At 36.7% G+C, this 27,697-nt stretch overlaps 2 long non-coding RNA genes across 5 annotated transcripts in view; both read left to right on the plus strand.

The window, feature by feature from the left end:
* The first annotated feature begins 77 nt into the window (after nucleotides 1–77).
* LOC109261780 (uncharacterized) overlaps nucleotides 78–27,697 on the plus strand; it is a 69,339-nt gene continuing 41,719 nt past the window's right edge. Inside the window, exon 1 of one of the 4 annotated variants that reach the window (XR_008421680.1) lies at nucleotides 78–179. This is a non-coding gene — a long non-coding RNA (uncharacterized LOC109261780). Of the gene's footprint in view, nucleotides 221–27,697 lie in introns of all 4 variants that reach the window. The other 3 variants (XR_008421682.1, XR_008421681.1, XR_008421683.1) reach the window with 3 other exon arrangements.
* LOC128776542 (uncharacterized) lies at nucleotides 12,154–17,509 on the plus strand. The gene is made up of 3 exons (XR_008421684.1): nucleotides 12,154–12,970; nucleotides 13,129–13,244; nucleotides 15,019–17,509. It is a non-coding gene; the product is annotated as an uncharacterized LOC128776542 (long non-coding RNA).

Consider the following 27,697-nt stretch of genomic DNA (forward strand, 5'->3'; position numbering starts at 1 on the left):
TGGTGGTGACGTAAAGAGACCGGCCGCAGTGGAGAGGCTGCGCCCGGTGCGCATGCGTAACAGGCTCTGCTTCACGGCTTGCTGAAGTTTCATTAGGGCCTAGGACCGGAAGTGCTCCGGCGTCTTGTGGCAATACTGGGAAATGTTGGCAGTCAAGCTTTCAGAAGACCGGGTTCGCTGTGAGTAAACGAACTAGACTGAAGGAGGAGACTTACAGCTGGTAGGCTACTCAATTCACGGTCTGGAAAACTAGTTCCATTTCTGTAAAGGATTTTAAGAGTTCAAACGTTTAAACTTGACAGAAGAGCATAGGAAAAAAAATATTACCTAGCTTAAACACCATTTACACCTGTTTATTCCATCGGTTATTGTAATGAATGTGTGCGGTACTTTAAGAAATTGAACTCTGTTCTTTATTTTTGGCATATTGCTATGAATTTTAATGTCATTTGTATAGCCACTTAACATTTAAGAGATCTCACACACTTTATCGATCAAAAGAGACCTTTATAAGATTGGAATGATCCACTTTTTGCAGATGAAAAGATTGTGGTATTCATTAAGGATTTATAATGAACTACTACACAAACATAGATCTTCTGTTTATAAATGGAAAACTGTTTTTTTTACATTAATGGATATATTAAGTTTACTTGTTTGTCTACTTGCAAACTAAAATACTATTTAGAAAAAAGTCAACTTTTCCCTTCATTTCTGGAATCCTTCCTTAAAGGTTATATGTTCTAATGCTTGAACAGTTGGTTTCAGAGTCCAGTCTTCCAAGTAGCCTTGCTTTGCCGTTGAATTTTTAGAAATTCATATAATTGACTATCCATACTGGGTTTATTTGTGTTTTTTTTTTTTTGGGGGGGGGGCAGGATGTTAATCCTTTATTCCATTAATATCAGGTATTATATTGACTTTTTAAAAAAGGCAGTTTTTCTTTGTTTTTTGTTTCTTTTAATGCGAGTATAGTTAACATACAGTGTCATATTAGTTTCAGATGTACAATATAAGTGCACTCCTTAATCCACATCACCAATATCACCTATCCACCCCCCCCACCCCCCACACTTCCCCTTTGGTAACCATTGGTTTGTTCTTTATAGCTAAGAGTCTGTTTCTTGGTTTGTGTGTCTTTTTTTCCTTTGACCATATGTTTTGTTTCTTAAATTTCACACATGAGGGGCACCTGAGTGGCTTAGTTGGTTAAGCATCTGACTCTTGATTTTGGCTAAGGTCATGATCTCATCGTTTGTGGGTTTGAGCCCTACATCAGGCTCCATGCTGGCAATGGAGAGAGCCTGCTTGGGATTCTCTCTCTCTCTGCTCCTCCCTCTTTCTCTCTTTCAAAATAAATAAACTTAAAAAAAAATTCCACACACGAGTGAAATCATATGGTATAGCTTTCTATGACTGATTTATTTGGCCTAGCCTTATTACTCTCTAGCTCCATCCATGTCATTGCAAATGGCAAGATTTCATTCTTTTTATGGCCGAATAACATTCCGTTATGCATATGTATGTATATATATATACATACACACACAATGTTGGCTATTCTGGATTTTTTGCCTCTCCACATAAATTTTAGAGTTTTTGGTTTAAAATTTTTTTTTTAACGTTTATTTATTTTTTGAGACAGGGAGAGACAGAGCATGAACGGGGAGGGTCAGAGAGGGGGAGACACAGAATCTGAAACAGGCTCCAAGCTCTGAGCTGTCAGCACAGAGCCTGACGCGGGGCTCGAAATCACGGACCGGGAGATCATGACCTGAGCCGAAGTCGGCCGCCTAACTGACTGAGCCACCCAGGCGCCCCTAGAGTTTTTGGTTTTAAATTTTGTTTATTTTTTGTTTGAGTATAATTCATACAATATTACTTTAGTATCAGGTGTACAGTGATTCAACAGCTCTATACATTATGCTGTGTTCCACCAGAAGTGTGGCTACTTTCTGTCACCATACAATGCTATTATAATATTATGGACATATTCCCTGTTCTGTGCCTTTTATTCTGTGACTTATTCAGCCCATAATTGGAAGCCTATATCTTCCATTCCCCTTTACCCATTTTACACATCCCCCACACTCCTCCCTTCTAGCAACCATCAGTTCTCTATATTTATATGTCTGATTCTGCTTTTGGCTCGTTTATTCATTTTGCTTTTTAGATGCCACATATAAGTGAAATCATATGGTATTTGTCTTTTCTGATTTCACTTCATACTTCATGTGTCTATCCACGTTATTGCAAATGGCAAGATCTCATCCTTTTTCATCGCTACGTAATATTCCTTTGTGTGTGTGTGTGTGTGTGTGTGTGTGTGTGTGTGTGTATTCTTTACCCATTCATCTATCTGTGGACACTGGGTTGCTTTCATATCTTGGGTATTGTAAATAATGCTGCAGTAGACATAGGGGTGCATATATCTTTTCATACTAGTGTTTTGTTTTCTTTAGGTGAATACCCAATAGTGGAATTACTGGATCATGTACTATTTCTATTTTTAATTTTTTGAGGAAACTCCATACTGTTTTCTACAGTGACTATAACAATTTACATTCCCACCAACACACACAACAGAATGCCAGGGCTCCTATTTCTCCACATCCTCATCAACATTTGTTATTTCTGTTCTTTTTGGTTCCAGCTGTTCTGACAGGTGCAGGTGGTATCTCATTATAGTTTTGATTTACATTTCCTTGTTTAATGATGTTGACCTCTTTTCATGTGTTTGTGGCCATCTAGATGTCTTCAAAAAAAATTTTTTTTTAATATTTATTTTTGAGAGAGAGAGAGAGAGCAAGCAGGGGAGGGGCAGAGAGGGAGGGAGACACAGAATCTAAAGCAGGCTCCAGGCTCTGAGCTGTCAGCACAGACCTGACATGGGGCTTGAACTCATGAGCTGTGAGATCATGACCTGACCTGAGCCAAAGTCGGATGCTCAACTGACTGAACCACCAAGGCACCCTGGATGTCTGTTTTAGAAAAATGTCTCTGCAGGTTCTCTGCCCATTTTTAATTGAATTATGTGTGTGTGTGTGTGTGTGTGTGTGTGTGTGTGTGTGTGTGCTGTATGAGTTCTTCATATATTTTGGATATTAACCCCTTATCAGATATATCATTTGCAAATATCTTCTCCCATTCAGTAAAGTGCCTTTTTGTTTTGTTGATGGTTTCCTTTGCTGTGCAAATGCATTTTAATTTGGTGTAGTCCCAATATTTATTTTTGCTTTTGTTTCATTTGGCTCAAGAGTCATACCTAGAAAAATGTTTCCATGGCTGCTGTCAAAGAAATTACTGCCTATGTTTTCTTCTAGAAATTTTATGGTTTTGGGTCTCATATTTAGGTCTTTAATCCGTTTTGAGTTTATTCCTGTGTATGGTGTAAGAAAACTGTCCAGTTTCATTCTTTCGCATGTGGCTGTCCAGTTTTCCCAGCACCATTTATTGAAGACTCTGTCTTCTCACCATTGTATGTAAATTCTCGCCTCCTTTGTCATAGATCAACTGACCATACAAGTGTAGGTTTATTTCTGGATTCTCTGTTGTATTTCATTGATGTATGTGTCTTTTTTTTTTTTCCCCAGTACCCTGTTGTTTTCATTATGACATCTTTGTAATCTCTCTTGAGATCTAGAATTCTGATGCCTCTAGCTTTTTTCTTCTTTCTCAAGATTGCTTTGGCTATTTGGGGTCATTTGTGGCTCCATACAAATTTTAGTATTATTTGTTGTAATTCTGTGAAAAATGCTATTGGTATTTCAATAAGGATTGCATTGATTCTGTAGAGTGCTTTGGGTATATGGACATTTTAAGAACATTAGTTCTTCCAATCCATGAGCATGGAATATCTTTCCATTTATTTGTGGTGTCTTCAATTTGGTTCATCAGTGTTTTATAGTTTTCAGAGTATAAGTCTTTCACCTTCTTGATTAAGTTTATTCCTAGGTACTTTATTCTTTTTGGTGCAGTTGTAAATGGAACTTTTCTTAATTTCTCTCTCTGCTACTTTGTTATTTAGTATATAGAAATGCAGCTGATTTCTAGGTATTAATTTTGTATCCTGCAAGTTCACTGGATTCACTTATTCTAATAGATTTTTTTGGTAGAGTCTTTAGGTTTTTCTACATAAAGTATCCTGTCATCTGCAAATAGTAGCAGTTTAAATTCTTCTTACCAATATGGATGCCTCCTCTTTTCCTTGTCTGATTGCTATGGCTAGGACTTTTGGTACTATGGAGAATGAAAGAGAAGAGAAGAGAGAAAGAGAAGAGAACAAGAAAGAGAAGACATCCTTGTCTTGTGCCTAATCTTAAAGGAATATCTTTCAGTTTTTTACCGCTGAGTATGATGTTAGCTTGGATTTTTCATATATGACCTTTATTATGTTGAGATATGTTCCCTCAAAACTCACTTTGCTGAGAATTAATATTTTCAGATGCTTTTTGTGCATCTATTGAGATAACATGATTGTTTAATCCTTTGTTTTATTAATGCGTATAACATTGATTTGTGAATTTTGAACCATCCTTGCAGCACAGGAATAAATCCTACATGAATATTTGAATGATCCTTTTAATGTATTGTTGAATGTGGCTTGGTAATATTTTGTAGAGGATTTTTAACATCTATGTTTACCAGAGCTATTGGCCTGTGGTTTTCTTTTTTTGGAGTGTTTTGTATGATTTTGGTATCAGGGTAATGTTAGCCTCAGAAAATGTATTTGGAAGCTTTTCTTCCTCTCATATTTTGAAATGGTTTGAGGAGAATAGGTATTGAATATTTGGAAGAATAGGTATTAAAATTTGGAAGAATTCACTTGTGAATCCTTCTGGTCCTGGACTTATATCTTTTGATAGTTTTTTGATTACTGCCTCAATTTTGTTACTTGTAATTGGTCTATTCAAAGTTTGTATTTCTGCCTGGTTCAGTTTTGGAAGATTGTATGTTTCTAGGGAATTTATCCATTTCTTCTAGGAATTTCAATTTGTTGGGACATTATTTTTCATGGTATTCTCTTATAATTCTTTGTATTCCTGTGGTATCAGTTGTTACTTCTTACCTCCATTTCTGGTTTTTTAAAGTTTATTTTGAGACAGACAGAGACAGCATGAGTAGGGGAAGGGCAGAGAGAGAGGGCAGGCTCCACACCTTCAGCGTGGAGCCCAAATGCAAGGCTCAAATTCATGAAACCATGAGATCATGATCTGAGCCAAAACCAAGAGTCAGATGCTTAATTGACTGAGACACCCAGGTGTCCCTCCATTTCTGATTTTATTTATTTTTATTCTTTCTCTTTTTATCTTGATGAGTCTGGCAATGAGTTTGCCAATTTTGTTTATATTTTCAAAGATCTAGCTCTTGGTTTCATTGATTTTCTCTCTCTCTCTCTCTCTCTCTCTCTTTTTTTTTTTTTTTTTTTTTTTTGTCTATGTAACTTATGTCTGCTTTGGTCTTTATTATTTCCTTTTTTCAACAGATCTTGAGCTTTGTTTGTTCTTCTTTTTCTACTTCTTAAGGTGTAAGGTTAAATTGTTTTTTTGAGTTTTATCTTGTTTCTTGAGTTAGGTTTGTATTGCTGTGGAATTCCTTCTTAGAACTGCTTTAGCTATGTTCCCAGAGATTTTGAACCATTGTGTTATCATTTTTATGTTTACGCATTTTTTTTAGTTCTTTGATTTCTTCATTGGCCCATTCATTGTGTAGTATCATGTTGTTTAGTCTGCACGTGTTTGTGTTTTTTCCATTTTTTTCTTGTGATTCATTTTCAGTTTCATACTGTTGTAGTTGGAAAAGATGCATGATATGATTTCACTCTTCATAAATTTATTGAGATTGGTTTTCTGGCCTAATATGTGATATGTCCTGGAGAATGTTCCATGTGCACTTTGAAAGAATGTTTATTCTTTTTGGATGGAATGTTGTCTGTTATGTCTATCTGGTCTAATGTGTAATTCAAAAACATTGTTTCCAGATTGATTTTCTGCCTGGATGATCTATATAGTAATGTAAATGGATTGAGAAACTCCTTTACTATTATTATATTACCATCAATTTCTCTCTTTATGCCATTAATATTTGCTTTATGTATTTATGTGCTCTAGTGTTGGGTGCATAGATTTTTACATTTGCTATATCTTCTCATTGGGTTGGTCATTTTATCATTATATAATGTTCTTTTGTGTCTTGTTACATCGTTTTTTAAGGTCTATTTTGTCTGATATAAGTATTGTCACCATGGCTTATGTGTGCCTTCCATTTTCATAGTGAATGTTTTTCCATCCCTTCACTTCCAGTCTGTATGCATCTTTAGGTTAAAGGTGGGTCTCAAAAAAATGGACATTCAGATAATGGAACAGAATAAAGACCCCAGAAATACACCCACAAACATATGGCCAATTAATCTTTGACAAAGCAGGAAAGAATATCCAATGGCAAAAAGACAGTCTCTTTAGCAAATGGTGCTGGGAAAACTGGATAGCAACATGCAGAAAAATGAACCCCAGGCCACTTTCTTACACCATACACAAAAAACAAACTGAAAATGGATTAAAGACCTAAAAGTAAGACAGGAAGCCATCAAAATCTTAGAGAAGAAAGTAGGCAACAACCTCTTTGACCTCAGACACAGCAACTTCTTACTCAGCACATCTTTGGAGGCAAGGGAAACAAAAGCAAAAATGAACTATTGGGACCTCATCAAGATAAAAAGCTTCTGCACAGCAAGGCAACTGATGGAATAGGAGAAGATAGTTGCAAATGACATATCAGATAAAGCATCAGTATCCAAAATCTATAAAGAACTTATCAAACTCAACACTCAAAAAACAAATAATCCAGTGAAGAAATGGGCAAAAGACATGAATAGGCACATCTCCAAAGATATCCAGATGGCTAACAGACATATGAAAAAGTGCTCAACATAAAGAAGAAGTGATACACACACACACACACACACACACACACTGGAATAGTACTTGGCAATCAAAAAGAATGAAATCTTGCCATTTGCAACTACGTGGATGGAGCTAGACTATATTATTCTAAGTGAAATAAGTCAGAGAAAGACAAATATCATATGACTTCACTCATGTGGAATTTAAGATACAAAACAGATGAACATAAGGGAAGGAAAGCAAAAATAATGTAAAAACAAGGAGGGGGACAAAACATAAGAGACTCTAAATACAGAGTACAAACTGAGGGTTGCTGGAGGGTGAGGGGATGAGCTAAATGGGTAAAGGGCATTAAGGAAGACACGGGATGAACACTGGTTGTTATACATAGGGGATGAATCACTGGAATCTGCTGAAATCTTTATTGTGCTATATGCTAACTAACTTGGATGTAGATAAATAAATAATAGTTATAGGACAGAGAAAATGGGAAGGGGGAATATTCAAAGAAGTAATGGCTAAGAAATTTTCAGTATTGAAGATGTTACTTTTTATTTTCAAATACAGTGTTAATTACTTAAAACATAAAATATTCTTCAGTGACAAAAGTTCTGCATGTTTGCTTACACTTTTATAACCTATATATAGTACACAGAAAGAGTCCTTATGTGGTAGAGTGGAAATAACTCTCTGTAAAAGCTGATAAACTTAATTATATTCAATTTGACATTTTCTTCCCCAAGAACAGACAAGCGCAAAGACACTTGTAGACAGTTTAACCAGCAAGTTGAAAAATCAGAAATGCAGACATATTATACACTGTAATATTCAATTCTCTCAAGATTTTTCACAATGGCATACAACTTAAATATAAAAGTAAATTAATAACTAAACTGTGTAGTGAATTTTCAGTAACTGTACATGCACTCAGTTGACTCTTATCAATAACTGTTATTGGAAAAAACTCACAATCTCCTATAAGAATCAACACAAAGAGTCACTCCCCTGATCTTAAGCTTATCCCATACCCTTGTGTCTCCATCATGGACAGACACCGAGTTGTTAACAAATAAACTATAGTTTCTAGTGTTTTCATAAATAAAATAAGAAAATAAAAATAAATTAAGAAAACAGAGGTGAGTCTCTTGTAGACAGAATATAGATTGGTCTTCCTTTTTTGTCCGTTCTACCTTTCTTTGTCTTTTTTTTTCTTTTTCATTTTTTAAAATTTTATTTTATTTTTTTATTTTTTATTTTTTAAAATTTACATTCAAATTAGCATATAGTGAAACAATGATTTCAGAAGTGGATTCCTTAATGCCCCTTACCCATTTAGCCTATCCCCCCTCCCACAACCCCTCCAGCCACCCTGTTTGTTCTCCATATTTATGAGTCTCTTCTGTTTTGCCCCACTCCCTGTTTTTATATTATTTTTGTTTTCCTTCCCTTATGTTCATCTGTTTTGTCTCTTAAAGTCCTCATATGAGTAAAATCATATGATTCTTGTCTTTCTCTGACTAATTTCACATAGCATAATACCCTCTAGTTCCATCCACGTAGTTGCAAATGGCAAGATTTCATTCTTTTTGATTGCCAAGTATACTCCATTGTATATGTATACATCTTCTTTATCCATTCATCCATTGATGGGCATTTGGGTGCTTTCCATACTTCGGCCATTGTTGGTAGTGCTGCTATAAACATTGGGGTGCATGTGCCCCTTCCAAACAGCATATCTGTGACCCTTGGATAGATACCTAGTAGTGCAATTGCTGGGTCATAGGGTACTTCTATTTTTAAATTTGTGAGAAACCTCCATACTGTTTTCCAGAGTGGCTGCACCAGTTTGCATTCCCATCTTCAGTGCAAAAGAGAACCTCTTTCTTTACATCCTCTCCAACATCTGTTGTTGCCTGAGTTGTTAATGTTAGCTATTCTGACAGGTGTAAGGTGGTATCTCATGGTAGTTTTGATTTGTATTTCCCTGATGATGAGTGATGGAGCATTTTTTCATGTGTCGGTTGGCCATCTGGATGTCTTCTTTGGAGAAGTTCTATTCATGTCTTTTGCCCATTTCTTCCCTGGATTATTTGTTTTTTGGATGTTGAGTTTGAGAAGTTCTTTATAGATTTTGGATACTAACCCTTTATCGGATAAGTCATTTGCAAATATCTTCTCCCATTCCATCGGTTGCCTTTTAGTTTTGCTGATTGTTTCCTTTGCTGTGCAGAAGCTTTTTATCTTGATGAGGTCCCAATAGTTCATTTTTGCTTTTGTTTCCCTTGCTTGTGGAGACGTGTTGTGTTGAGTAAGAAGTTGTTGCGGGCAAGATGAAAGAGGTTTTTCCCTGCTTTCTCCTCGAGGATTTTGATGGCTTCCTGTCTTACATTGAGGGCTTTCATCCGTTTTATTTTTGTGTATGGTGTAAAAAAGTGGTCCAGGTTCATTTTTCTGCATGTCGCTGTCCAGTTTTCCCAGCACCATTTGCTGGAGAGACTGTCTTCATTCCATTGGATATTCTTTCCTGCTTTGTCAAAGATTAGTTGGCCATACGTTTGTGGGTCCATTTCTGGGTTCTCTATTCTATTCCATTGATGAGTGTCTCTTCTTGTGCTAGTACCATACTGTCTTGATTACAGCTTTGTAATATACCTTAAAGTCTGGGATTGTGATGTCTTCTGCTTTGGTTTTCTTCTTCAAGATTGCTTTGGTTAATCGGGGTCTTTTCCAGTTCCATACAAATTTTAGGATTGTTTGTTCTAGCTGGTGTTACTTTGATAGGGATTGCATTGAATATGTAGATTGCTTTGGGTAGCATCAACATTTTAACAATATTTGTTCTTCCTATCCAGGAGCATGGAATCTTCTTCCATTTTTTCGTGTCTTCTTCAATTTCTTTCATAAACTTTCTATAGTTTTCAGTGTATAATTTTTCACCTCTTTGGTTAGATTTATTCCTAGGTATTTTATGGTTTATTGTGCAACTGTAAATGGGATCAATTCCTTGATTTCTTTTTCTGTTGCTTCATTGTTGATGTATAGGAATGCAACCGATTTCTGTGCATTGATTTTATATCCTGAAACTTTGCTGAATTCATGAATCAGTTCTAGCAGTTTTTTGGTGGAACCTTTTGGGTTTTCCATATAGAGTATCATGTCATCTGCAAAGAGTGAAAGTTTGACCTCCTCCTGGCTGATTTGGATGCCTTTTATTTCTTTGTGTTGTCTGATTGCAGAGGCTAAGACTTCCAATACTATGTTGAATAACAGTGGCGACAGTGGACCTCCCTGTCTTGTTCCTGACCTTAGGGGAAAGCTCTCAGTTTTTCCCCATTGAGGATGATATTAGTGGTGTGTCATTCATATATGGCTTTTATGATCTCAAGGTACGATCCTTCTATCCCTACTTTCTTGAGGGTTTTTATCAAGAAAGGATGCCGTATTTTGTCAAATGCTTTCTCTGCATCTATTGAGAGGATCATATGGTTCTTGTCCTTTCTTTTATTGATGTGATGAATCATGTTAATTGTTTTGTGGATATTGAACCAGCCCTGCATCCCAGGTATAAATCCCACTTGGTCGTGGTGAATAATTTTTTTAATGTATAGTTGGATCTGGTTGGCTAATATCTTGTTGAGGCTTTTTGCCTCCATGTTCATCAGGGAAATTGGTCTATAGTTCTCCTTTTTAGTGGGGTCTCTGTCTGGTTTAGGAATCAAGGTAATGCTGGCTTCATAGAAAGAGTTTGGAAGTTTTCCTTCCATTTCTATTTTTTGGAACAGTTTCAAGAGAATAGGTGTTCAGTCTTCCTTAAATGTGTGGTAGAATTCCCCTGGAAAGCCATCTGGCCCTGGACTCTTGTTTTTTGGCAGATTTTTTATTACTAATTTCATTTCCTTCCTGGTTATGGGTCTGTTCAAATTTTCTATTTCTTCCTGTTTCAGTTTTGGTAGTGTATATGTTTCTAGGAATTTGTCCATTTCCTCCAGATTGCCCTTTTTATTGGCATATAATTAATCATAATATTTTCTTATTATTGTTTTTATTTCTGTTGTGTTAGTTATGATCTCTCCTCTTTCTTCTTGATTTTATTCATTTGGGTCCTTTCCTTTTTCTTCTTGATCAAACTGGCTAGTGGTTTATCAATTTTGTTAATTCTTTCAAAGAACCAGTTTCTGGTTCATTGATCTGTTCCACTGTTTTTTTGGTTTCAATAGCTAATTTCTGCTCTAATCTTTATTATTTCCTGTCTTCTGCTGGTGTTGGGTTTTATTTGCTGTTCTTTTTCCAGCTCCTTAAGGCATAAGGTTAGGTTGTGTATCTGAGATCTTTCTTCCTTCTTTAGGAAGGCCTGGATTGCTATATACTTTCCTCTTATGACCGCCTTTGCTGCATCCCAGAGGTTTTGGGTTGTGGGAAGTCATTTTCATTGACTTCCATATACTTTTTAATTTCCTCTTTAACTGCTTGGTTAGACCATTCATTTTTTAGTAGGATGTTCTTTATTCTCCAAGTATTTGTTACCTTTCCAAATTTTTTCTTGTGGTTGATTTTGAGCATTGTGTCTGAAAATATGCACGGTATGATCTCAATCTTTTTGTACTTACTTAGGGCTGATTTGTGTCCCAGTATATGGTCTATTCTGGAGAACGTTCCATGTGCACAGGAGAAGAATGTATATGCTGCTGCTATAGGATGAAATGTTCTGAATATATCTGTTAAGTCCATCTGGTCCAGTGTGTCATTCAAAGCCATTGTTTCCTTGTTGATATTTTGATTAGATGATCTGTCCATTGCTGGGTGTGGGGTGTTGAAGTCTCCTATTATTCTGGTAGTACTATCGATGAGTTTCTTTATGTTTGTGATTAATTGATTGATATATTTGTGGTGCTCTCACTTTGGTGCATAAATGTTTACAATTGTTAGGTCTTCTTGGTCTATAGACCCCTTGATTATGATATAATGCCCTTCTGCATCTCTTGATACAGTCTTTATTTTAAAGTCTAAATTATCTGATATAAGTATGGCTACTCCAGCTTTCTTTTGTTGACCATTAGCATGATAGATGGTTCTCCACCCCCTTATTTTTTATATATAATTTATATATAATTTATTATATAATTAATAATTAGTCATTATTTAATTATTAATTTAAGTAAATAATTGATTATTATTGTTAATTATTATTATTTATTATTAGAAAGTGATTTTTGTTTTCTTTTATCTTTTACTTATTAGAAAGGGATTCTAATCTATTTTCGACTGCAGCTAGTATTCTTATTATCATGATTCTAAATTCTGGTTCAGACATCTTGCTTGTATCTGTGTTGGTTAAATCCCTGGCTGTCGTTTCTTCATGCTCTTTCTTTTGGGGTGAATTCCTTTGTTTTGTCATTTTGAAGGGAGAAAAGGAATTAATGAGGTAAAAAAATTGAAATTAAAAAAAATTTAAGAAAATATTAAAATTAAAATTAAAATCACACACACACACAAATCGAATAGATGATGCTAGATCCTAGGTGTGTTTTGGTCTGGGTGTTGAAAGTTTAGATTAGACAGATTAGAGAAAAAAACAAAAGGCAGTGGGTAGAAAAAAAAAGGAAATCGTTTGAGAATTTGAAAGCATGCATACACTGAGGTAGATTAAAATGAGATGATGGGAGTAAAATAGAATTTGAAAAAACATACACAAAAGTAAAGAATATAGTAGAAAAAAATTAAAGAAAAATATTTTTAATAAAAATTAAAAATAAGTATGAATTTTTTTGTTTTCTGTATTTAAGAAAAAAGAAATGAAACAAAAAAAGAAAAATGAGAAAATAGAGAAAAAAAAGAAATCGTTTGAAAATTTGAAAAAGTGAATACATTGTAGTGGACTAAAATAAAATGATGGGAGTAAGATAGAATTTGAAAAAATTTACATAAAATAAAAAATATAGTAATAAAAATTAAATAAAAATATTTTTAAAAGAAATTGAAGTAAAAATGAAGTTTTTGTCTTTCTGCATTCAAGAAGAAGAAAAGAAATGAAAAAGGAAAAAAAGGAAATTGTTTGAAAATTTGAAAAGGTGAGTACACTGAAGTAGGCTAAGATAAAATGATGGAAGTAAAGTAGAATTTGAAAAAATTTACACAAAAGTAAAAAATATAGTAATAAAATTTGAAGGCAGATATTTTTAATAAAAATTGTAAATAAAAGTGAATTTTTTCTTTTTCTGTATTCAAGAAAAAGAAAAGAATTGTAAAAGAGAAAAAGGAAAAAGAAAAAAAAAGAAAAAATTGAATAGATGAACCTGCTAACAGATTGAAGTAGGGCTGAAATTGCCTCCTTTTCCCCTAGAGGTCAGTCTGTGTAGCTCTTTATAGTCCATCAATTAAGCTGGCGGTGAGGCTTGTGTTCTTGAAGAGCAAAGTTGGCCAAGTTGGGCGGGGCTTGGTGTAACAGCTCTGATCTTCACTAGATGGCACTGCTAGCCTACGGGGGTGGATTGTTGCAGTGCTCGTAGGTGCATATGTGCATGCATGGGGTGAAAATCGCACCACCTAGCTACCCTGTCTGTTCTCCTGGATCAGCAATCACGCACCAGTCCTCTGTCTTCAGCTCTCATCCACTCCCTGCTTTTTCACTCTCCGTGACCAGGCCCCAGGCAGTATCTCTCTCCCATGTTTTGTCTCAGATGAGGCTGTTTTCCCTGGCCCCTTACTTCCAAAGGACTGTGGCTTTGACCTGTTCTTCCCCTCTGCGGGAGGGTCTCACCAAGCAGTGGCTGAATGAGCAATGGCCAAATGTCAACTGCACCCAAGAACGCCCTCTGGACCCTGCTGTTGTCGGTGCCCTGAGACTGCGGCCAGGTGCCAGCCCGCCCCCAAAAAAGTTCATGAGACAGTGTAGCAGTAGCGTTTCAGGGATTATGGAAAATCACAACACACATCTGGCACCAGGCTTCACCCTCAACAACGTTGCCCCAGCACCAGCGAATGTGGCCGCCTTCCAGGGTCTGGTGGGACCAGGTGGCTTCAACAGTCTCTACCAAATGTCCTTCTAGCAGTGGAACAGCTTTTCCCCATGTGGCCTGAGAACCTCCCGGACCCCACTCAGTTCCAGGGGATTTGCCCTTCCACCAGAGCACTGCCAGGTATCGAGCTGTGGAGTTGCAGCCTTTGTGCTCCCCTTGTTTACGGTCTTAATAGAATTTAAACCCTCTCCTTTCTCCTTTCTCCCTTTTTTAGTTTAGTCCCTGCGGCTGTTTCCAATTTTCCACTTTCTCTCCAGCTGCTTTCAGGAAATGGTGCTTTTCCCATATGCTCCCCCCCACCCCAGTCTCTGTCCTCTCTCCGCCCACAAAAGCACCTCCCTGCCCGCTGCGGCCTCTTGCTCCCCCAATTCAGCTCTCCGTGCCATGTACCTGCTGAATTCTGTGGTTCAGGTTATGCAGATTGTTGTGTTAATCCTCCAATCAGTTTTCTAGGTGTGTAGGATTGTTTAGTGTTGGTCTGGCTGTATTTCATGGATGCGAGACGCACAAAAAGCTTCCATGCTGTTCTGCCATCTTTGCTCCTCCCTCCTCTTTGTCTTTTGATTGGAGGCCTTAGTTCATTTACATTTAAAATTTTTTTTCAATATTTATTTTTGAGAGAGGGAGAGACAGAGCATAAGTGGGGAAGGGGCAGAGAGAGAGGGAGACACAGAATCTAATGCAGGCTCCAGGCTCTGAGCTGTCAGCACAGAGCCTGACATAGGGCTCAAACCCATAAACTGTGAGATCATGACCCAAGCCAAAGCTGGATGCTCAACCGGCTGAGCCACTCAGGCACCCCAAGTTCATTTACATTTAAAGTAACTATTGGGGCACCTAGGTGCTCAGTTGGTTAAGCATCCAGCTTCAGCTCAGGTCATGATCTTATGGTTTGTGAGTTTCAGCCCCATGGTCTGACAGCTCAGAGCCTGGAGCCTGCTTTGGATTCTGTATCTCCCTCTCTCTATGCCCCTCCCCTACTCACACTCTGTCTCTCTCTGCCTCTCAAAAATAAATAAATGTTGAAAAAAAATTTAAATTTGTATACAGTAACTATTGATAGGTATGTACTTATTACTATTTTTAAAATTTATTTTCAGGAAAGAGGACCAAATAAATCACAAATGAGAAAAGAGAAATAACAACCAACAGCACACAAATACAATTATAAGAGAATATTATGAAAAACTATATGCCAACAAATTGGACAGCTGAGAAGAAATGGATATATTCCTAAAAATGTAAATTACCAGAACTGAAACCAGAAGAAATAGAAAATTTGGACAGACTTGTAATCAGCAAAGAACTTGAATCAGTAATCAAAAAACTCCTAACAAATGGAAGTCTAGGACCACCGACGAATTCTTCCAAGCATTTAAAGAAGAGTTAATACCTACTCTTCTCAAACTACTGCAAAAAGTAGAGAAGTATGGAAAACTTCAAAATTCATTCTATAAGGCTTGCATCACTTTGATACCAAAACCAGATAAAGACATTACAAAAAAAAGAGAACTGCAGGCCAATATCTCTGATTATCATAGATGCAAAATTCTCAACAAAATATTAGCAAACCAAATCCAACAATGCATTTAAAAAATTACTCAGCACGATTGAGTAGGATTTATTCCTGGGTTGTAAGTGTGGTTCAGTATTCCAAATCAATCAATGTGATACAGTGCATCAATAAGAGAAAGGAGAAGAATCATATAATCATTCCGATAGATGCAGAAAAACACCTTAACAACGTAACAAAGTACAGCAGCCATTCATGATAAAAACCCTCAACAAAGTAGATTTTGAGGGACCATACCTCAACATAAAGGCTATATTTGAAAAACCCACAGCTAACATAATCCCCTGGGGGGAAAAACTGAGAACCTGTACCCACAGGTCAGGAACAAGACAAGGATGTTCACTCTCACCACTTTTATTCAAAAGAGTACTGGAAGTCCTGACCACAGCAATCAGAAAACAAAAAGAAATAAAAGGCATCCAGATTGGTAAGGAAGAAGTAAAGCTTTCACTATTTGCTGATGACATGATACTGTATATCATGTAGAAAACCCAAAACATGACACCAAAAAACTGCTAGTACTGATAAACGAATTCTATAAAGTCTCAGGATACAAAATCAATGTACATAAATCTGTTGAGTTTCTATACACTAATAGTGAAATAGCAGAAAGTGAAATTATGAAGGCAGTTCCATTTATGACCACACCAAAAAAAATTAGGAATGAACCTAATCAAAGAGGTGAAAAACCTGCACTCTGAAAATTATAAAATATTGATGAAAGAAATTGAAGATGATACAAAGAAATGGAAAGACATTCCATGTTCATGAATTGAAAGAACAAATCTTATTAAAATGTCTATACTACCCCAAAACAATCTACACATTTAATGCAGTCCCCATGAAAATACCAACAGCATTTTTCACAGAGCTAGAACAACAGTCCTAAAATTGTATGGAACCACAGTACACCCTAAATAGCCAAATGACTCTTGAAAAAGAAAAGCAAAGCTGAAGGCATCAGAATTCCGGAATTCAAGATGTATTACAAAGCCGTAGTAATCAAAACAGTATGGTAATGGTACAAAAATAGACACAAAGATCAAAAGAACAGAATAGAGAATGCAAAAATGGACCTACAACCATATGGTCAACTAATCGACAAAGCAGGAAAGAATATCTAATGGAAAAATGAGTCTCTTTAACAAATGGTGTTGGGAAAACTGGACAGCAACTTGCAAAAGAATGAAACTGGGCCACTTTCTTACACCATACACAAAAATAAATTCATAGTGGATTAAATAACTAAATATGAGGCTTGAAACCATAAAATTCCTGGAAGAGAACACAGACAGTAACTACTTTGACATCAGCCATAGCATCTTCTTTCTAGATATATCTCCTGAGGCGAAGGAAACAAAAGCAAAAATAAACTATAGGGATTACATCAAAATAAAAACCTTCTGCACAGTAAAGGAAACAGTCAACAAAACTGAAAGAAACCCTTTGGAATGGGAGAAGATATTTGTAAATGCCACAGCTGATAAAGAGTTAGTATCCAAAAAATGTAAAGAACTGATAAAACTCAACACCCAGAAATGAATAATCCAATTAAAAAATGGTTGGAAGACATAGTCATTTTTCCAAAGAAGACATAAAAATGGCCAACAGCCACATGAAGATTCTCAACATCACTTATCATCAGGGAAATACAAATCAAAACTACAATATCACTGCTTACCTATCACAATGGCTAACATCAACAACAGAAGGAACAATATGTTGGTGAAGACGTGGAGGAAAAGGAACACTCTAGCACTGCTGGTGGGAATGTAAACTGATGAAGCCACTTTGGAAAACAGTATAGAGGTTCCTCAAAAATTTAAAAATAGAGCTATCCTATGATTCAGCAATCACACTCCTGGGTATTTTAGCCAAAAAATACAGAAATAATACAAAGGGATACATGCACCCTGATGTCTATAGCAGCATTATCTATGTTAGCCAAATTATGGAAGTAGCCCACATGTCCATTGATTGATGAATGGATAAAGAATATATATATATGTATGTACATATGTACATACATATATGTATATGTACATATACGCATACATGTATATACATACACGTGTACATATATGTACATGCATATATACATGTATATATGCATGCAAATATATGTACATATGTAAATATGGGTACATGTAAATGGGTACATATACATACATATCAACCATACATATATATGTTTACACATACACATATACATACAATGGAATATTATTCAGCCATAAAAAGAATGAAATCTTGCCATTTGCAATGACATGGATAGAGCTAGGGAATATTATGCTAAGTGAAAAAAGTCAAAGAAAGACAAATACCATATAATTTCACTCAAGTGTGGAATTTAAGTAACAAAACAAATGATCAAAGGAAAAAAAGAGAGACATACCAAGAAATAGAATCTTAGCTATAGAGAACAAACTGATGGTTAAAAAGGAAGATGGCGGGGGGGGGGGGGATGAGTGAAATAGCTGATGGGGATTAAGGAGGGCATTTGTGATGAACACCGGGTGATGCATGGAAGTGTTGGACCGCTATATTGCACACCTGAAACTAATACTACACTGTATGTTAATTAACTGGAATTTAAATAAAAACTTTAAAAACCTATTATCTGATTTTTTTTATGGTTCTTTCTTTTTCTCTTGCTCTCTTTTTTAGTGATCAGTGATTATAGTATTTTGTTTGACTTTATTTTTCATTATTTTTTGTGGTCTTATCACAGTTACTGGATTTGTGGTTACCATGAGGTTCATATATAATATTGTAAGTACATAGCAGTCCATATTAATTTGGTGGGCATTTAAGTTCAAACACATTCTGTAACAACAAGAACAATAACAATAAAACAGAAAAGAAAAATGTTTTTTCTTTTTTAGTTTACCCCTTGTCTTCTCTATTTGTGCCCTTCTCCACATTTTATGTATATGTTGTCATATTTTACAACTTTTTATTCATGTATTTATGATGTCTAATTATGGTCATTTGTTTTGCATTTAAAGTTCTTTTAACATTTCTTGGAAGTCTGGTGTAGCAGTGATAAACTCCTTTATCTTTTGTTTGTCTAGACACTCTATCTCTCTTTCAAATCTGAATGATAACCTTTCCAGGTAGAGTATTACTCGTTGTAGGTTTTTTTCCTTTCAGTACTTTGATTATATCATGGCACTCACTATGGCTTGCAAAGTTTCTGCTTAGAAATCACCTGAGAGCCTTACAAAGGTTTTCCTTTGTAGGTAACTTCTTTTTTTCTTGCTTCTTTTAAGATTCTCTCTTTAATCTTTGGCATTTTTAATTGTTATCTGTTGTGGTATGGATCTCCTTGGGTTCCACTTGTCTGGAATTCTCTGGGCTTCTTGAACTTAAATGTCTATTTTCTTCCCTCAGGAAAGTTTGCAGTTATTATATCTTAAATAAATTTTCTACACCTTTCCCTCTCTTCTTCTGGGACCTTTAAAATTCGAATGTTCTTTCACTTGATGTTGTCCAAGGGATCTCTTAATCTATCATTTTTTTCAGCTCTCTTCTCTTTTTGCTGTTTAACTTGTGTGCTATTACCTTGTTTTCCAGACCACTGTTACGCTCTTCTACATCCTCTAATCTATTGATTCACTCTAGTTTGTTTTTTGTTATTGTATTCTTCAACTCTGATTGGTTCTTTTAAATATTTTTCTGTCTCATTTTGAAGGTCTCATTGAGTTTGTCCAATCTTTTCTTTAGCTTAGTGAGTATCTTACAATCGTTAATTTAAATTCTTTATCAAGCATATTGTTTATCTCTGTTTTATTTAGGTCTTTTTCTGAGTTTTTTCTTGTTCTTTCTTTTGGAGCATATTCCTCCATCTTCCCATTTGCTTGACTTCCCATGTTTGTTTCTGTGGATTAGAACTACTTCTCCTAATGTTTAAGGAGTATGAGTATATTGTTTGAGTATGGAATATGGAGTTCCTATGCAGAGTGTGTGGGCTTGGTGACTTTTTCTGCCTGGCTGGAATTGTGGCTGTATATGCTACTCTTTCAAACTATGGCTTTTTACAGAAAGAATAAAGATAAAAAGAATGATAAAAGAAAACAGGTAGAAAATAATAAAAGAAGAAAACAGAATGAAAAAAAGTAAAAAGCAAAGGAAGAAAAAAGAGCAGTAAAAAAAAAAAAAGGAACAAAAAAGAAAACAAAACCGAAGTGGAAATAATAAACACAAATTTTAAAAAGTAAAAGAAACATTTAAAAGAGAAAATATCACAAAACTGCAGCTTGTTTTCTGTGCCTCAACATTTCAGGGTGGCTGGTGTTGGCTTAGGTCCCTGAGCCCATGGGCTTTCTGGGGTCAAAAGTTACTAAGCCAGACCCTGCTCTAGTCTGGGCTTTTAAGGTATAAGGGAAGAGAGTGTTCCTACAACTTCTCAGTACTTATCAACAAGGGTTTGTGTTTTGTTTTGTTTTTTTTTCCTTTTTCTCTGTCCCAGTGTGTCCAGGGCTGGTGTCATCTTTTTACACCGGGCTTACTGAAGTTGCAAGCTATTTTATGCCTGTACCCACCTGTTAAGTAGTCTGGATTCTGCTCGGGTCTAAGATCTTAAGGTCGGGTGGGAATGTAAACTGTGTCATTTTCCAATCCCTCTGACCAGGAGACCTTTCCCATAGCACCTCCAATGTTTGGTAGATTTCTGGCGTTGTGTCTTTTATATGCTAGTTGCTATTTTATTTTATTATTTTTTGTTGTTTTTGTTGATGGGCTTTTTTCTTTAATTCTTTTTTTTTAAATTTAAATCCAAGTTAGTTAACATATGGTGTAATAATGATTTCAAAAATAGAATTAAGTGACTCATCACTTACATATAATACCCAGTGCTCATCTCAACAAGTGTCCTCCTTAATGTCCCTTGCCTATTTGGCCCATCTCTCTACCCAGCTCTCCAGCAATTCTCAGTTTGTTCTCTGTATTTGGGTCTCTTATGGTTTGTCTCCCTCTCTGTTTCTATCTTATTTTTGCTTCCCTTCCATTATGTTCATCTATTTTGTATCTTAAATTCATATATGAGTGGAGTCATACAATATTTGTCTTTCTCTGACTAATTTCACTTAGAATAATATACCCTAGTTCCACCCACGTTTTTGCAAATAGCAAGGTTTCATTCTATTTGATTACTGAGTAATATTCCATTGTATATACATACCACATCTTCTTCATCTGTTCATCCATCAATGGACATTTGGGCTCCTTCCATACTTTGGCTATTATCAATAGCGCTGCTATAAACATTGGGATGCATGTGTCCCTTCGAAACAGCACACCTGTATCCCTTGGATAAATACCTAGTAGTGCAATTGCTGGGTCGTAGGGTAGTTCTATTTTTAATTTTTTGAGGAACCTCCATACTGTTTTCCAGAGTAGCTGCACCAGTTCGCATTCCCACCAGCAGTGCAAAAGAGATGCTCTTTGTCCGCATCCTCGCCAACATCTGTTGCTGCCTGAGTTGTTCATTTTAGCCATTCTGACTGGTGTGAGGTGGTATCTCATTGTGGTTTTAATTTCCATTTCCTGATGATGAGTGATGTCGAGCATTTTTTCATGTGTCTGTTAGCCATCTGGATGTCTTCTTTGGAGATGTGCCTATTCATGTCTTGCCCATTTCTTCACTGGATTATTTCTTTTTTGGGTGTTGAGTTTGAGAAGTTCTTTATAGATTTTGGATACTAACCTTTATCTGATATGTCATTTGCAACTATCTTCTCCTATTCCATCAGTTGCCTTTTAGTTTTGCTGATTGTTTCCTTGCTGTGCAGAAGCTTTTTATCTTGATGAGATCCCAATAGTTCATTTTTGCTTTTGTTTCTCTTGCCTCTGGAGACATGTCAAATAAGAAGTTGCTGTGTCTGAAGTCAAAGAGGTTGTTGCCTACTTTCTCCTCTAGAATTCTGATGCTTTCCTGTCTTACATTTAAGTATTTCATCCATTTTCAGTTTTTTGTGTGTGTGTATGGTGTAAGAAAGTGGTCCAGGTTTATTCTTCTGCATGTCACTGTTCAGTTTTCTGAACATCATTTGCTGAAGAGACTGTTTTTACCATTGGGTATTCTTTCCTGCTTTGTCACAGATTAGGTGGCCATAAGTTTGTGAGTCCACTTCTGGATTCTCTGTTCTGTTCCATTAATCTGTATGTGTCTTTTTGTGCCAGTACCATACTATCTTGATGATTACAGGTTTGTAATACAGCTTGAAGTCTGGAATTGTGATTCCTGCAGCTTCGGTTTTCTTTTTTAGGATTGCTTTGGCTATTCGGAGGCTTCTCTGGTTCCATGCACATTTTAGGATTGTTTGTTCTAGCTCTGTGAAGAATGTTGGTGTTATCTTGATAGGGATTGCATTGAATATGTAGATTGCTTTGGTAGTATCGATATTTTAATATTTGTTCTTTCAATCCATGAGCCTGGAATCTTCTTCCATTTTTTTCTGTCTTCTTCAATTTCTTTCATAAGCTTTCTATAGTTTTCAGAATACAGATTTTTCACCTCTTTGGTTACATTTATTCCTAGGTATTTTATGGTTTTTGGTGCAATTATAACTTGTAAATCCTTGATTTCTCTTTCTGCTGTTTTGTTATTGGTGTATAGAAATGCAACTGATTTCTGTGCACTGATTTTATATCCTGCGACTTTGCTGAATTCATGTATCAGTTCTAGCAGCTTTTTGATGGAGTCTTTTGGTTTTTCCACAGAGAGTATCATGATATCTGTGAAGAGTGAAAGTTTGACTTCCTCCTTGCCGATTTGGATGCATTTTATTTCTTTGCATTGTCTGATTGCTGAGACTAGGACTCCCAACACTATGTTAAACCACAGTGGTGAGAGTGGACATCCTTGTCATGTTCCTAACCTTAGGGGGAAAGCTCTCAGTTCTTCCCCATTGAGGATGCTTTCATCAGTGGGTCTTTTTTTATGGCTTTTATGATCTTGAGGTATGGTATGATCCTTCTATTCCTACTTTCTTGAGGGTTTTTATCAAGAATGATGCTAAATTTTGTCAAATGTTTTGTCTGCATCTATTGGGAGGATCATGTGGTTCTCGTCCTTTTATCCATAAAAAGATGTTTCACATTGATTGTTTTGCGGATATTAATCAGTCTGCCTAGGGGTTTATCAATTTTGTTAATTCTTTCAAAGAATCAGCTCTTGGTTTTATTGATCTGTTGTACCTTTTTTTTTTAAATTCACTATCATTGATGTTTGCTCCAATCTTTATTATTTCCTTTCTTCTGCTGGTTTTGGGCTTTATTTGCTGTTATTTTTCCATGTCTTTTAGGTGTAAAGTTAGGTTGTGTATTTTGACCTTTCTTCCTTCTTTAGGAAGGCCTGAATTGCTCTGTACTTCCCTCTTATGATCACCTTTGTTGCATCCCAGAGGTTTTGGACTGTCGTGTTTTCATTTTCATTGGATTACATGTACTTTTTAATTTCCTCTTTAATTTCTTGGTTAACCCATTCATTCTTTAGTCGGATGTTTTTTAACCTCCAAGTATTCATGTTTGTTCCTGAATTTTTCTGGTGGTTGATTTCAAGCTTCATAGGGTGTGGTCTGAAAATATGCAAGGTATGATTTTGATCTTTTTGTACTTGTTGAGGGCTAATATGTGTCCCAATATGTGATATATTCTGGAGAATGTTCCATGTGCACTGGAGAAGAATGTGTATTCTGTTGCATTAGGATGAAATGTTCTAAATATACCCCTTAAGTCAACCTGGTCCAGTGTGTCTTTCAAAGCCATTGTTTCCTTGTTGGTTTTCTGTTTAGAGGATCTGTCCATTGCTGCAGGTGGATTGTTGAAGTCCCCTACTATTATGATGTTATTATCAATGAATCTCTTTATGTTTGTGATTAATTGGTTTATATATTTTGATACCTCCACATTAGGAGCATAAACATTTGCAATTGCTAGCTCTTCATGATGGATAGACCCCTTAATTATGATATAATGCCCTTCTTCACCTCTTGTTACAGTCGTTATTTTAAAATCTAGTTTGTCTGATGTAAGTATGGCTACTCCAGCTTTCTTTTGATGACCATTAACATGGTAGATGGTCTCCATCCCCTTACTTTCTTTTAAAAAAAATTTTTTTTTAATGTTTATTTTTGAGAGAGACAGAGACAGAATGCGAGTGTGTTAGGGGCAGAGAGAGGGAGACCCAGAATCCGAAGTGGGCTTCAGGCTCCAAGCTGTCAGCACGGAGCCCGACGTAGGGCTCAAACTCACGAGCTGTGAGATCATAACCTGAGCCAAAGTTGGATGTTCAACTGACTGAGCCACCCAGGAGCCCCATCTCCTAACTTGCAATCCTCAGGTGTCTTTAGGTCTAAAATGGGTCCTTGTAAGCAGCATACAGATGGGTCTTATTTTCTTATCCATTCTGATACCTTATGTCTTTTAATTGGAGCATTTAGTCCATTGACATTTAGAGTGAGTACTGAAAGATACAAATTTAGTGCCATTGTGTTCCCTGTAGAGTTAGAGTCTCTGGTGATGTTCTCTGGTCCGTTCTAGTCTTTGTTGCTTTTGGTCTTTTTTGTGTTGCTTTATCTTTTCTTCACTTGAAGATTTCCCCTTAAAATTTCTCACAGTGGGGCACCTGGGTGGTTTATTTGGTTAAGCATCTGACTTCAGGTCATGATTTTACAGTTTGCAAGTTTGAGCCCCACATCAGGCTCTGGGCTGACCAGCCCAGAGCCTGGAACCCGCTTCAGATTCTGTGTTTCTCTCACTCTCTGTCCTTCCCCCGCTTTCACTCTGTCTCTCTCTCTCAAAAGTAAATAAACATTTAAAAAAAATAAAAAATAAATACATTTCTTGCATGACTGGTTTAATAATAACAAACTCGTTTAGTTTTTGTTTGTCTTGGAATCTCTTTTTTTTTTTAATGTTTTATTTATTTTTGAGACAGAGCATGAGCAGGGGAGGCACAGAGAGAGAGGGAGACACAGAATCCTAAGCAGGCTCCAGGCTCGGAGCTGTCAGCACAGAGCCTGATGCGGGGCTCAAATCACAAACCATGAGATCATGACCTGAGCTGAAGTCGGACGTTTAACCGACTGAGCCACCCAGGTACCCCTGTCTCAGAAACTCTTTATCTCGCTTTCTATTTTGAATGACAGCCTTGCTGGATAAATAATTCTTGGGTGTGTATTCTTCTGATTTAGCACATTGAATGTATCCTGCCACTCGTTTCTGGCCTGCCATGTTTCTGTGGATAGGTCTGCTGTGAACCTGATCTGTCTTAATGGCTTCTTTCCCTGGTTGCTTTCTTAATTCTTTCCTTGTGTGTGTGTTTTGTGAATTTGACTATGATATGCCTTAATGATGGTTGGTTTTGGTAAATCTAATGGGAGTTGTCTGTGCTTTTTGGATTTTGATGTCTGTGTCCTTCCCATATTAGGAAAATTTTCTGCTATAATTTGGTCACATGTACATTCTGCCCCTTTTTCTCTCTCTTCACCTTCTGGGATTCCTATGATTTGATATTATTCCTTTTTAATAATCATTGAGCTCTCTAACTCTTGTATTGTGCTCTTTTGCCTTTGTTTCCCTCTTTTTTTTGCTTCATATTCTCCATAATTTTGTCTTCTATATTGCTGATTTGCTGCTCTGCTTCATCCATCCTTGTTGTCATGGCATTCATTTGACATTGCATCTCTGTTACAGCATTTTTATTTTTGTCCTGAGTAGATTTTACTTCTTTTGTCTCTGCAGGAGAGGGATTCTATGCTTTTTTTTTTTTTTTTTTTTTTTTTTTAACCCTGGCTCTTATTGTTATTGTGGTTCTAAATTCTAGTTCAGACATCTTGCTTATATCTGTGTTGGTTAAGCCCTGGCTGTCATTTCTTCCTGTTCTTTCTCTTGGGTGAATTTCTTTGTTTTGTCATTCTGGAGGATGAAAAAAATTAATAAAATAAAAAAATAAAAATTACAAATTACAAACCGAACAAAAAATTAGGAAAGGAAGCTAGATCGTAGGTGTGTTTGGTCTGCTTGTTGAAAGAAGCTTGACTGAATAGAGAAAAAGGGGAAAGAAGAAAGAAAAGAAATAAAAGGGGAAAAAAGTTTAAAAATTTAAAAAATATGTAGAATAAAATAGAATCAAATGGAATAAAGAAAATGAAACCTTTTTTTAAATTAAAAATATATTAAAAATAATAAAGAGTTGTTACAAATTGTTGAAAAAATAATTGGGATCCCTGGGTGGCTCAGTTGGTTAAGTGTCTGACTTTACCTCAGGTCATTAAATTATGGTCCATGAGTTCTAGCCCCACGTAGGGCTCTGTGCTGACAGCTCAGAGCCTGGAGACTGCTTTAGATTCTGTGTCTCCCTCTTTCTCTTTGCCCCTCCCCTGCTTGCACTCTCTCTCTCAAAATAATAAACATTTAAAAAATTGTTTTTTAATTAAAATTCTTTTTGAAAAAAATAAAAATTTTTTTCTGTATCCAAGAAAAAGAAAATTTAAAGATAGAAGCAAAAACAAAAAGAAAACAAAACAACCCCCCCACCAAGAAACCTAATAAATAAACCAGCAAACAGAATGAAACCCAAATGAAGTTACCCCTAGAAGTCAAACCATGAACCACTCTGTAGTCCATACACTAAGCAGGTGGTGGGACATGTGCTTATCTTCTGGGGGATGTGCTTGGAGGGAGGGCTCAGTTGGCTGGGGCTTGGTGTAGTGGCTCCGTTCTCCACTAGGTGACTCTGTTTAGCTTACTGGTGTGGATCAGGGTGGTCCGCATGTGCACATGTATGTGTGGGAGAGGTATAAATGGCTTCACCCAGGTCCCTACTCTCTGGCACAGGAACTTTGTTCTCTCACCTACCCACGCTTAAGCAGCCCTCCTTTGTCTCAGGCTTCCATCCCCTCCCCACCTCTACCCAGTTCATGTCCAAGCCAACCACCTGCCAGGTGGCACCTCCCTCCAGAGTTTTATCTCAGATGGGATTGTGTTTCAGAACTCCACACTTCAGAGACCCCTGTGGCTTGGACTCATGCCAACTGTCTTGGAGAAGGTCTCGCTGAGCAGTGCTGGTGCTGGCTTGCCCCAGAAAATGTTTGTGTGATTGTGCTGCAAAAGAGGTTCAGAGATTGTGGCAAATCAGAACACACAGCCGGCACCAGGTTTCACTGTACTCTGGCAATCTTTGTCCCAGTACCAGCACATGTGGCTGTTCTCCAGGGTCTGCTGGGACCTTTGCCTGTGGGGAGGCCATATGCCCATATGACCTCTACCAAATGCACTCCATGCAGTGGAACCACTTCTCCCTGTGTGGCACATGGATCCACCAGACCCCGCTGCCAGCCCCTGGGAATTCTCCCTATTTCCTCACCAGAGCACTGCCAGGCACTGATCTGCAGAACTTCAGACTGCACTCCATTTTTTATAGAATCCCGATGGTATTGAAACCCTCTCTTTTCTTCCCGTCATTGCTTTTGGGGAACAGATGTCTTGTTCAGTCCCCTGCGAGTGTTTTCACTCTTTCTGTTTCTCTCCAGCTACTCTCAGGAGTGTTTTTCCTGTACTCTCCTGATGTGCTGCACTCTCTCCCTTTCTCTGTCCTCTTTCCACAACAACAGCTCCCTACTTTCCATGGCTTTTCTCTCTCCCAGTTCACCTCTCCACACTGCGTACCTGCCATGTTTTGTGGGTCAAATTGTGCAGATTGTTGTGTTAATCCTGAGATCAATTTCCTAGGTGTACAAAATGGTTTGGTGCTGATCTAGCTGCGACAAGACAAGCTGAGAATCTCCATGCTGTTCTGCCATCTTCCCAATACAGTCTTTGCTTTGAATTCTATTTTGTCTGATACACATATTGCTACCTGTGCCTTTTTTTTTTTCTTTTTGCTTCCACTCAGATGGTAAACATTTTTCCATCCCTTCACTTTCAATCCACATGTTGTTAGGTCTAAAATGAATCTCTTGTAGGTAGCATATAAGAAGGCCCTGCTTTTTTATCCATTCGCTTACTCTCTATTTTTGATTGGAGCCTTTAGTCCATTTACATTCAAAGTAATTATTGATAGGTTAGTACTTATTGTTACTTTGTTACTTGTTTTATGATTGTTTTTGTAGTTCTCTGTCTCCTTTTTTTCCTTGCTCTCCTTTCTCGTGGTTTGCTGGCTTTCTATAGTGAAATGCTTTGATTTTATTTTTTGTCTATCT

Source organism: Panthera pardus, unplaced genomic scaffold, assembly GCF_024362965.1.
Source record: "Panthera pardus isolate Hobbes unplaced genomic scaffold, ASM2436296v1 HiC_scaffold_13, whole genome shotgun sequence".
NCBI lineage: Eukaryota > Metazoa > Chordata > Mammalia > Carnivora > Felidae > Panthera > Panthera pardus.